The sequence below is a fragment of the Martes martes genome (assembly GCF_963455335.1).
Source record: "Martes martes genome assembly, chromosome: 16".
In the NCBI taxonomy this organism is placed as follows: Eukaryota; Metazoa; Chordata; class Mammalia; order Carnivora; family Mustelidae; genus Martes; species Martes martes.
In genome coordinates this window covers 47,156,419-47,168,956 of record NC_137904.1, presented here as the reverse complement: position 1 = coordinate 47,168,956, position 12,538 = coordinate 47,156,419, and positions in this window count along the sequence as shown.

The following is a 12,538-nucleotide window of genomic DNA, read 5'->3' as shown; positions in this document are numbered from 1 at the left end:
GCCTACCTTCTTACCCCATCTTCCCCTTCCCGGCATCCGTACCCTTTTCTGGCTCCTTCAAATTCTTGCCTCCTTCTCGGCCTCCGTACTCCTTCCTCAAGGCCTCCGCGTTATATTTGCGGGCTCCATGAGCGATTTCAGACGTCCGAGGGCTGACGGCAACTCCACGAGTACATTATCAGTCTCCAGGCGCCCGCGGCCGCGGCCGCGGCTTCGGTTTAAATTTCCTGTCGGCCCCGCCCCGTAAAATAGCGTAATAGCTGTGAGGGGCTGTCCTACGGTGGCCCTGCGAGGTCAATATTAACTCGGCAAATGCTCCCTTTCCCCCTTCCTTTTCAGTTCCGCTTTCCCCTTCGTCTCTTCATTTCTTGGCTTGTCATTGGGTGGAGATACCCTGCGCCTTAATAGACAGGAAGCTGGGGACTAGTGGTAGCCTAGTCTTAGTGATTCTTCACACTGAGCTGGTTGGAAATTCTTGGGAGTTAGATAATAAGTAACAAAACAAGCCTAGCACTTACAGAACATTGACAATTTACGAACAACAACCCAAGAACACTTCATTTCATCTTCGCATCTTTGTTTCACTCCATTTTCTCCACTTACCCACCTCCGGAAAAAAAGAAAAAAATTCTCAAAAGAGGTGTCTCCATTCTTCACTTCTTATTCCCAACTCACGTAATTAGACTTTGATCCTCACCTATCCACTAAAACTATACTTGTCCAGGTCAGCTATAACTTCCATGTTCCCAAATCCTATGGTCACCTTGCTATACTTATCCTATCTGACTTCTAGAACACTGAAACAGACTATTCTCTCCTTCTTGAGCCAATTTCATTTTGCTTCTATTTCTACCAGTTTTCACCTTCCCTCAATGATTCCTCAATCTCCTTTGCTGGATCCAAAGGCATTGTCCCACCTATAAATGTTGCAGTATACCAAGGCTTTAGCCCTTAGCCCTCTTCTCTTCCATATTAACACTTTCTCCCTAGGAGATCTCATTCAACTCCATGGCTCTACAATTGGCTCTATGCTAATGCCTGCAATATTTCTATCTCTACCTCTGACCGCTCCCGTGATCTCCAGACTTATATATCCAAGTGGCTACTGAACATTTCTACTTGGATGTCCAATGGACAACCTCAGGCTTAATATGTTCAAAACAGAACATTTGCTTCACCCACCCACCCCTCAAAAAACCCACCTATTCTCCATCTCAGTACATGTCATACAATCCACTCAGTTGCTCAACACAAAAACCTAGACATTATTTCAGTATTTGCCCTTATCCCCACCCCTACTCCAAAAACAAATTCTGCCAACTCCAAAGTACATCTTCAATCAGACCACTGCTATCATCTTAGTTCAAGCCACTATACCTTCTTGCCCAAAGCACTGTGTCCATTTCTAACACGATTTCTAATACTTGCTTTTTAAAATTTTTTTATTTTAAGATTTTATTTATTTATTTGACAGAGAGAGAGAGAGCACAAGTGGGGGGAGTGGAAGAGGGAGAAGCACACTTCCTGCAAAGCAGAGAGCATGATGTGGGGCTTGATCCCAGGACCCTGGGATCATGACCTGAGCCTGAAGGCAGACACTTAACGACCGAGCCTCCCAGGTGCCCCTCTTATTTATTTTTTTTAATTAAGTAAACTCTACCCCTAATGTGGGGCTTGAACTCATGACCCTGAGATCAAGAGCTGCATGCGCTACTACTGACTGAGATAGCCAGGTGGCCCAACACTACTTTTACTCTTGAGTACCCTCCTACATCTCCTCAAAGTAATCCATTCTCCATGCACAACTGGAATAATATTCCTTAAATACCATGGCGCATACGCAAAATATCACATATACTTTGTATCCCCCCCAGCAGGATCCCTCCCTATACTAGTTTATACATACCAGCCCTGATGAACTAAAGCTTGACCATGTGACTTGCTTTGGCTGATGTAAAAAGAAAAAAAATTCACATCACTTCCAAGCACAAGTTTTTTTTTTTTTTTTTTTTTATAATTTTTTTTTTAAATTTATTTATTTGTTAGAGAGAGAGCGAGCGAGCACAGGCAGACAGAGTGGTAGGCAGAGGCAGAGGCAGAAGCAGGCTCCCTGCGGAGCAAGGAGCCCGATGCGGGACTCGATCCCAAGACGCTGGGATCATGACCTGAGCCGAAGGCAGCCGCCCAACCAACTGAGCCACCCAGGCGTCCCACCAAGCACAAGTTTTAAGAGACAGGATCATTTACCAAGTTCTTTCCCCCCATTACAATGACTAGCAATGTCCTAGCTAGACGAAGACCTGACAGCTTGGTTCCTCAGTAAAGATGACATAGAACTGGGACGTCTGGGTGGCTCAGTGGGTTAAAGCCTCTGCCTTCGGCTCAGGTCATGATCCCGGGTCCTGATCCCAGCTCCTGGGATTGAGCCCCGCATCGGGCTCTCTGCTCAACGGGGAGCCTGCTTCCCCCACTCCCCTCTGCCTCTCTTTCTGCCTACTTGTGATCTCTGTCTGTCAAATAAATAAATAAAATCTTAAAAAAAAAAAAGATGACACAGAACAGAACCCATGGGCGACCCCAAATGGACTTGTAGCATAAGTAAGAAATAAACTTGTTATTTTAAGCTACTGAGATTTGGGTATCATTTTTTACATCATAATCTAGTCCAAGGTTCCCAAAGCATAGCTCATCCCTTTCAAAAGGCTCTAGGAAGTCAAAACTATTTTTATAATAACACAAAAGACATTATTTTCCATTTTTTGTTCTCATTCTCTCATGAAGAGTTTAGTGGAGTATGCAGAAGCAAAAATAAGAATCCAACACTCTTTTGTCAAACCAGTTATTAAAAAGATTTGGAGGGGTGCCTGGGTGGCTTAGGCGTTAAGCATCTGCCTTCTGCTCGGGTCATGATCCCAGGGGCCTGGGATGGAGCCCCACAGGGGGCTCCCTGCTCAGCGGGAGGCCTGCTTCTCCTTCTCCCACTCCCCCTGTTGGTGTTCCCTCTCTCGCTATGTCTCTCTCTGTCAAATAAATAAAATCTTGGGGGGAAAAAAGATTTGGAGAAATGTAAAACAATGTCGTTCTTTTGATTGTTTTTGTCTTGGAAAATACATATATTTTTAAAAGTTTTATTTATTCATTTGAGAGAGAAAGAGAGCATGTGAGTGGGGAGGAGCTGAGGGAGAGTGAGAGGAGCACACTCCCTGCTGAGCCGGGAGCCAGACTCAGGGTGCAATCCCACTACCCTGAGACCATGACCTGAACTGAAACCAGGAGTCAGATGCTTAACTGACTGAGCCACCCAGGCACCCCAGAAAATGTATTTTCATTAAAAATTCATTATTTATGTTAACAGATAGTGGGCTTATTTTTAAACAAACAATATACAGTTTTTTAAAGATTCTATTTATTTATTTATCTATTTGACAGAGAGAGGGAACACAGCAAGGGGAGTGGGAGAGGGAGAAACAGGCTTCCCGCTGGGAAGGGAGCCTGATGCGGGGCTCGATCCCAGAACCCTGAGATCATGAACTGAGCCGAAGGCAGAGGCTTAACAACTGAGTCACCCAGGTGCCCCAACAATATTCATTTGAGAGTACAAGCGGTTGCGCTTGTGCATCTGTGCACGTGGTTGGGGGCGGGAAGAGGGATAAATTTTCAAGCAGACTCCCTGGGAGAATGGAGCCATATTTGGGGCTTGATCTCAGGACCCTGAGATCATGGCCTGAACTGAAACCAGAACTTGGATGCCCAACTGACAGAGCCACCCAGGTGCCCCTATTAACAATATTTTTAAGCTTTAATTTCTAATATGGTAAATATCACATATTTTATTTTCTAAATATATATACAAATATAAAAAATACATTTACTTTTATAAATTTAAATTTTAAAAATCCGCATTTGTGGTGTCTGTCTCAATTGGATGGGGGTCCCCAAATGTGGGGCCACTCAATCTGATGGAAGCCAGTAGCACAGGCAGTGAAAGGATTCACCAGAGGCAGAACAAAGGAGATAGAAATTTACCAAATACACCGCAAGGGAGCAGCGGGCAGGGCCACAAAGGAGAGATGGCCGGCAGCGAGGCAAGGGGTGGGGGCTGTTTTTCAAGAGGGACAGTGAGGAGGTATGGGAACATACGGAATTTTCCCTTTTTTTGGTACTTGTGCCTGGTTGTAAGTAGCCCATTGGTTAGTTAGGGCCTATGGATAGTTTGAGGTGGGTCACCTGATGGGCGTGTCTGTATCTAGCCGGAGGGCTGGGGTCTCTGTGGGCCCTTCTACCTTACTCAGGTTTCCACTGTTCAAACCTGTTGCCTAAAAGCAGCCACTAAAACGTTGTGGTAGCCAGTCTCCCAAGATGGCCTGCAGGGACTTACATCTCCTGGCAATCGCGACCACATCAAATAGGGCTAGGAACCAACAGAATATTCAGGAAGGAGCAATGCACCACTTCTGAGTCTGGGTCGTAACACATTTCAGCATCTGCGTTGCTGTTTCTTGGACCACCTGCTGTGGGGGAAGCCAGTAATCATGACACGAGGAGGTTCGAGTATGCCTATGGAGAGGCTCTCATGGAGACCGAGAGGAATGAAGTCTTCCTGCTAAGAGTCAGCACCAACGTAACCACTAACGTGACTGAGCCATCTTGGAACGAGATAGTTCAGCCCTGGCCGAGCTTTCTGAAGACTGCAACCTCACAAGTGATCCCAAGACAGGAAAGCCCAAGCAAGCTGCTCCCAAATTCCAGGCCCATAGAAATCCAGTGAAAATCAGTGATTGGTGGTTAAGTCATTACATTTTGGGGCAAGACAGCAACAGATAACTGATAGACACATCAATTATTTAAAAAAGCTGTTTGGGGTCCTCCATTATGGATCAAATTCCCCTCCCTTTCAAAACCATCCAGTGGCTTTCCTTGTTAGCTCCTCTGACCATACTTCCCTGTATCTTGAATGAGCCCAACATGTTGCCGCTTTAGGGCCTTTATATCAACAGCTCCATTTCCCAACTCTTCTCTCTTCTTTTAGGCATCAGATCAAATCTCGTATTTTCAGATAGGACTTTGGAGACCACCATCCTAACACCAGCTCGCCCATTTGTTATTTTCTTCACAGCACTTACCGCCATCAGAAACTTTCTTATTTGTGTACTGGTCTATATTTGTCTATATTTCCCCAGCTAGAATGCAAGCCCATAAGAAGGACCTTTTCTTTTCACTTACTGCTATATCCCCAAAGTAAAGAACGCAGCGGGTGCTTACTAAATATTTATTAAATGACCAGATCCCTGAATCTCTCGGATCTTCATTTTTTTCATTTGTAAAATGAAGATAATATTATCTACCAGAAAGTGAGGTTTTAAATATTCAACATGTGTTAAGCACAGTGACTAGAAAAATGTACCTTTTACTACTGGGTAGAAAATGTTTTGAGATAGTAATTCAAAATTTTCTTTCTTACCATTTTTCTCCATTCCTGAGGGGAAGTGCTTAAAATTAAAAAAAAAAAATCAGCTCCTATCATAGAACAAGGACTGATTTCCCAATATCTAAAACAAAACAAAACAAAACAAAAAAACACCCCCGTACAAATAGATACAGAAAAGAACAACCCAGTTGAAAATGGGAAGAGAATATTCATGGAAAAAGAAATACAAAGAGCATTCAAATAGACTCAACCTCACTTAAAATAAGAGAAATGCAAATTAAATCTACTCGGAAATGCCGCTTTTCATTTAACAGACTGGCAAAGATCAATTTTGCTAGATAGTGCCAAATCACCTTACATCGGGGTTGTACCAGCCTCCTATGTAAGGCAATTTGGCACTATCTAGCAAAATTACAAATGTATGTATCTTTCCAGCCAGCAATCTCATTTTTAGGAGTGACTCTACAGAGTGACTCTACAGATACGCTCACACATATGTGCTAGGATTTATGTAACATCTACTGCAGCACTGCAGTATCTACCAGCTGTATGGTGTTTACTAGAGAAATACTTAAAAAATAATGACACAGGGGTGTCTGGGTGGCTTGGTTGGGTGACTGCCTTCGGCTCAGGTCATGATCCCGGAGTCCCAGAAGACAGTCCCGCATTGGGCTCCCTGCTCCGTGGGGAGTCTGCTTCTCCCTCTGACCTTCTCCCCTCTCATGCTCGCTCTCACCGTCTCTCTCTCTCAAATAAATAAATAAAATCTTAAAAAAAAAAGACAGAAAAGGGATGCAGATATATATACACATATATATTTAATTTATTTAATAAATACCAATGTAGTGCTTCTTGATGATATTCAGAATGCTTTTTTTGGAAAGATTTTATTTATTTATTTGTGAGAGATAGAGTGAGCAAGAGAGAGAGAGAGAAAGAGAACACAATCGGGGAGGAGCAGAGGGAGAGGAAGAAGCAGACTCCCTGCTCAGCAGGGAGCCCCCCCCCCCGGGGCTCAATCCTGGGACTCCAGGATCATAACGTGAGCTGAAGGCAGATGCTTAACCAACTGAGCCACCCAGGTGCCCCTCAAAGTGCTCTAAAAATTGTAATTAATTTCATCCTCATAAAACCCCTGTGAGGTGGGTAGTTAGCTACGCCCATTTTGCACATGGGGACACTGAGGTTATAACTTACTTGCAGTCACACAGCCAGAAAGTGTTAGTGCTGGTATGTGAACCCAGGCAGTCTGACTTCAGACACCATGCTCTTAACACTGCTCTGTGGGTAACACAGTCAAAGAAAACCAATACAGCAATATTAAAATCTGACAAAATTGATTTCTTTGAAAGATTTTTATTTGACAGAGAGAGACACAGTGAGAGAGGGAGCACAAGCAGGGGGAGTGGGAGAGAGAGAAGCAGGCTTCCCGTCAAGCAGAGTGCCTGATACGGGGTTCGATCCCAGGACCCTGGAATCATGACCTGAGCCGAAGGCAGACACCTAATGATGAGCCACCCAGGCGCCCTTGAAAAAATTGATTTTAAGAGGTAAAGAATTGTTAGGGATATAGGTGTCACTGCTTGATGATAATTCACCAGGAACTAAGTAACCTAGTATTGTATGAACCTAACAACATAACCTTAAAATATTTAAGGCAGAAAAAAATATTTAAGGCAGAAATACAAGGGAAGGGGCAACTAGCTGGCTATGTTTGTAGAACATGCGTATTCATTTAAGGTCATACATGTCCTTCCAGTTACTTTAGCTGAATTTTATTTATTTTTAAAGATTTTATTTATTTATCTGACAGAGATCACAAGTAGGCAGAGAGACAGGCAGAGAGAGAGGAAGGGAAGCAGGCTCCCTGCTGAGCAGAGAGCCTGATGTGGAGCTTGATCCCAGGACTCTGGGATCATAACCTGAGCCGAAGGCAGAGGCTTTAACCCACTGAGCCACCCAGGCACCCCACTTTAGCTGAATTTCATAGCGTGCGAACATGAGTGGGGGAAGGAACAGAGGGAGAGGGACAAGTAGACTCCTAGCTGAGCACAGGACCCAGCGTGTGACTTGATTTCACAACCCTGAGATCATGACCTGAACCAAAACCAAGAGTTGGATGCTTAACCGACTGAGCCACCCAGGCACCCCTCTTCAACCTTTTTTTTTGTAAATTACTTTATTGCTAAAAAATGCTAACCATCATTATTCACTTTTTAATCTCCCCTTTTATAGTTATCTTTTTTATGTCTTATGATGGACATACTAATTTGTTATAGTGATTCATAAACAAATACATTCATACATCAGACATGCCTAGTGAAATATTTTTCCTGCTAAGAGTATGTGGCAAAAATATGTTTGATGCTGGGTTCCTGGCGGCACAGTCAGTTAAGCGCTGGATTGTTTATCAGGATGGTTTCAGATCAGGTCATGATCTCAGGGTCGTGAGATTGAGCCCTGCATCAGGCTCTGCACTCTGGGGAGTGGGCTGGAGATTCTCTCTCTCCCTCTACCCCTCCCCACCGCTCATACTCTCTCTCTAAAATAAATAAATAAATCTTAAAAAAATATATATGTTTGATGCTTACTGGCCTAGAGAAACTTTCCCACAAGCATATAAAGAGACATATATAAGAATGTGAATTGAGGGCTCCTGGGTGGCTCAGTCAGTTAAGCGTCTGCCTTCAGCTGAGGTCATGATACGAGGGTCCTGGGATCGAGCCCCACATCAGGCTCTCTGCTCAGTGGGGGCCTGCTTCTTCCCCTCCCACTCCTGGTGCTTGTGTTCCTTCTCTCGCCGTCTCTGTCAGATAAATAAAACCTTAAAAAAAAAAAAAAAGAATGTGAATTGAAGCAGTATTTGGGAAACTGGAAAATAATCTAAATGACTACCCACAAAGGAATGGATCAGCTGGGATATGCATAGAGTGGTTTAAATGAATGGATAAGGGGTGCATGGGTGGCTCAGTGGGTTAAAGCCTCTGCCTTCGGCTCAGGTCATGATCCCAGGGTCCTGGGATTGAGCCCCGCATCGGGCTCTCTGCTCAGTGGGGAGCCTGCTTCCCGTCTCTCTCTGTTTGCCTCTCTGCCTACTTGTGATCTCTGTCTGTCAAATGAATAAATAAAATCTTTAAAAAAATAAATGAATGGATAAAAGCTACATGTATCAACATGGGTAAGTATTTTAGGCAATTTTATGTGAAAAAAAGCACACTGCAGGATGAAAAGTCCCACATGCAAAACAATGTGACATGTTGTCTACAGATACATATATATGTTTGGGTAAATACATACACATGTTGTATTATATACTATGTTCCAAACATTCCAGAGGAGGATAAACACCAAATTCAGAAATAGTGGTTACCTCTGGGGAGGAAGGGAAGAAACTGAGATTGGAGAAAGTATGCAAGTACGTTTTATTTCTGAAAAGAAAAAAAAAAAGATGTAAGGTAAATAAATAAATAGCTCATAGTTTTATTTTTTTTTAAGATTTGAGAGAGAGAGAGAGGGCAAGCAAGCATGAGCGGGGGTGGGGCAGAAGGAGAAACAGACTCCCCACTGAATGCGGAACCTGATGCAGGGCTCAATCCCAGCACCCCGAGGTCATGACCTGAGCCAAATCAAGAGTCGGATGCCTAACTGACTGAGGCAGCCAGGCGCCTCACTCATAATTTTAAAACAAGATGTATTGACACTAGTCTCCCTGGGTTCTCCTCCTCAGTGTCAACCATCCTCTTACTCCTTGTGTGTGCTTCCAGAGATATTTTATGCACATGCAAGGACACGAATGTATATATATATTCCCCCACCCCACGTTCTTTTCAAATACAATTGGTAGCAAACATTACATACTGTTCTGAGCCTCACTTTTTTCTTTAACAAAGTAGCTTGAATTTTGTTACCTGTCAGTACATTAAGAGCTTCCTCCATTTTTACAGCTGTCCAGTACTCCTTTTTGTGACTTTTTTTCTTTTTAAATATTTTATTTATTTATTTGTCAGAGAGAGAGAGAGAGAGAGAGCGCACAAGCAGGCAGTGTGGCAGTCAGAGGCAGAGAGAGAAGCAGGATCCCCACTGAGCAGGGAGCCCAATGCGAGACTCGATCCCAGGACTCTGGGATCATGACCTGAGCCAAAGGCAGTGGCTTAACCAACTGAGCCACCCAGGCATCCCTTTTTGTAACTTTTCTGAGCCCATCTCCCATTGACAGAATGGAGACTATTTCTGTCCTTTCACTACAATAAGCATCACTGTAACGAATATCCTTAAAAATAGGTCATTCTGCACACATGTATGTATTATAATAAATTCCCAGAAGTAGAAATGCTGGGTCTTTTCAAATTGTCCTCCAATTAGATTGTACTGATCTACTTCCTGCTCTCACATTTTCCAGTGCCTGCAACTCAATCACAGATCAACACAGCATATTATCAGTCTTTTTTTAAAAAAGGATTTTATTTATTTAGTTATTTGACACAGAGAGACAGTGAGAAAGGGAACACAAGTGGGGGGACCTGGAGAGGGAGAAGCAGGCTCCCCTCTCAGCAGGGAGCCCGATGTGGGGCTCGATCCCAGGATGTTGGGATCATGACCTGAGTAGAAGGCAGTTACCCAAGGACTGAACCTCCCAGGAGCCTTTAAAAAAAAAAAAATTTGCTTTTTTTTTTTTTTGCTTTTTAAAAAAATATATATTTTTTTAATTTGAGAGAGAGAGAGGGAGGGAGCAAGAGAGAACACAAACTGGGTGAAGGGCAGAGGGAGAAGACTCTCCACTGAGCAGGGAGCCTGATGTGGGACTTGAAGCCCGGACTCCAGGATCATGATCTGAGTTGAAGGCAGATGCTTAACCAACTGAGTTATGCAAGTACCCTATTATCAGCCTTTTTGATCTGAGAAGTAAACACTGTAGCTCATTCCAAGTTTAATTTGCATATTTAAAAAACTATAGGTCGGCATCTTTTTATAGATTAAAAAGTAATTTTTATTTTTTCTGTAAGCTTTCTGTCACTTTTCCAGTTGTATGATTTTTTTCTTAACCACAAGCAATTATTTTTGTAATAAAATAGCCAATGAGGATTTCTTTTTTAACTTTTTTTTTTTTTAAGATTTTATTCACTGATTTGACAGAGACAGTGAGAGAAGGAACACAAGCAGGGGGAGTGGGAGAGGGAGAAACAGGCTTCCTGCCCAGCAGGGAGCCCAACGCCGGGATCATGATGCAAGCCAAAGGCAGATGCTTACCAACTGAGCCACCCAGGTGCCCCAACAGATAAATCTTTAAAAAAAAAATCCTTGGGGCGCCTGGGTGGCTCAGTCTTTAAGCGTCTGCCTTCGGCTCAGGTCATGATCCCAGGATCCTGGGATGGAGCCTGGAGTTGGGCTCCCTGCTCCATGGGAGGCCTGCTTCTCCCTCTTCCTGCTCTTGTGGTCTCTCTCTGTCAAATCAATAAATAAAATCCTTACAGATTTATTTATTTGAGAGAGAGAGAGAAAATGTGCAGAAGGGCCAGGAGAGGGAGAGAGAAACTCAAGCAGGCTGTGTTCCCAGTGCAGAGCCTGATGTGGGGCTGGATCTCAGGACCCTGAGGTAACAACGGAAGCCGAAACCAGGAGTCGAACCCACTGCACCACCTGGGTACCCTGAAGTATCTCTTTAAACACAGGGTCTGAAGAGCCTTCACTCAGTTTTGTAGGAAGTTCCTAAGGCCTTCAAAAATCTTTGTGCATGGGGCACCTGGGTGGCTCAGTCATTAACCATCTGCCTTCTGCTCAGGTCATGATCCCAGGGTCTTGGGATTGAGCCCTGCTCTGCAGAAAGCCTGTTCTCCCTCTCCCACTCCCCCTGCTTGTGTTCCCTCTCTCGCTATGTCTCTCTCCATCAAATAAATAAAATCTTTAAAAAAAAATCTTTGTGCATAGTACCAATACCGATTTCCTAATTTTGATACTGTACTATAGTTATATAGATATTACCACTGGAGGAAACCGGGTGAAGATGCACAGGTTCCTATGGACTATTTTTGCAATTTCCCATGAGCCCATAATTATTTCAAAATAAAAATTAAAAGCTAACAAAATTTCATGGTACTTTTCTGGTTGGGGGCTCTGTACTGACCTCAAACTATGACCCTTGAGTCATAATGGCTCCCAACTCTTGTCAACTGACCATCCCCACTGGACAACCTCTATTGGACAAAGCTCCATGAAAACATTTACCTCACTATCTTGTCATTAAACACTGCCTGTTCCCACCAGACTGAAGTCCCTTTGAGGGCAGAAATTCTGTGATATTTCTGTCTTTGTATTTTCAGAGCCTAGGAGCTACACCATGCTGTAGGTACTCAAATATTTAGTGAATGAAAGAGTCAGGTCAGTGACCTACCAGCCTCTCTGTAGCTCAGGAAAAGCCAATCTAACTTCTTGCGTAATTCATTTTGGCCAGGAGCCAGGTGTTTCCCAGAGTCAGCTGAGGCTCGTGCACAGGCCTCTGGTTAGGCTTCCTGTAGCTGTGGGACTTGTGCCTCGGTTTCCTTCCCTTTAATACAAGGACAATACAAGTATCTCCTCACAAGGTTGTTGCGGGGATTACAAGCAGTAATGCATCAAAAGCTCTTAGCACAGAGCCCGGCAAAGAGTAGAGAAGGCTCCTCAGAAATAGACAGGCGTTTTAAGTGTTGAATGAATGAGTGAAAAATGACTTGAGGTTGCCTGATCATTTATTGAGCACCTACCATGTCCGATACTACTTGCTAAATGCATAGAAGCAACCGCAGCACATTGCAGCGGTCTTAACACAGGCTGCAGGGAACTGGGGAAGGTTCTCTGGAGCTTGAGTTTTGAAACGGACGGAGCTTGGAAAGGCGAAAGTGGTGCTCGTTGATAGAGACGGTGGGCATCCGAGACAGTCAGCCGGTTCCCTCTGAAAAGCCGAGCGGGAGAGGGAGACTTAGTATCAGTCCCACCAGGGCGCGGGGAAGGGCAATTCCGCGAGGTGGGACGAAGCGCTGGAATCTAAGCTGAGTTCCAGTCCTGTGTAGTTAGTAACTGCGTTACTTCGGCCAAGTTACCGAACCTCTCTGAACCAACTGTAAAAAAGAGTCTGTT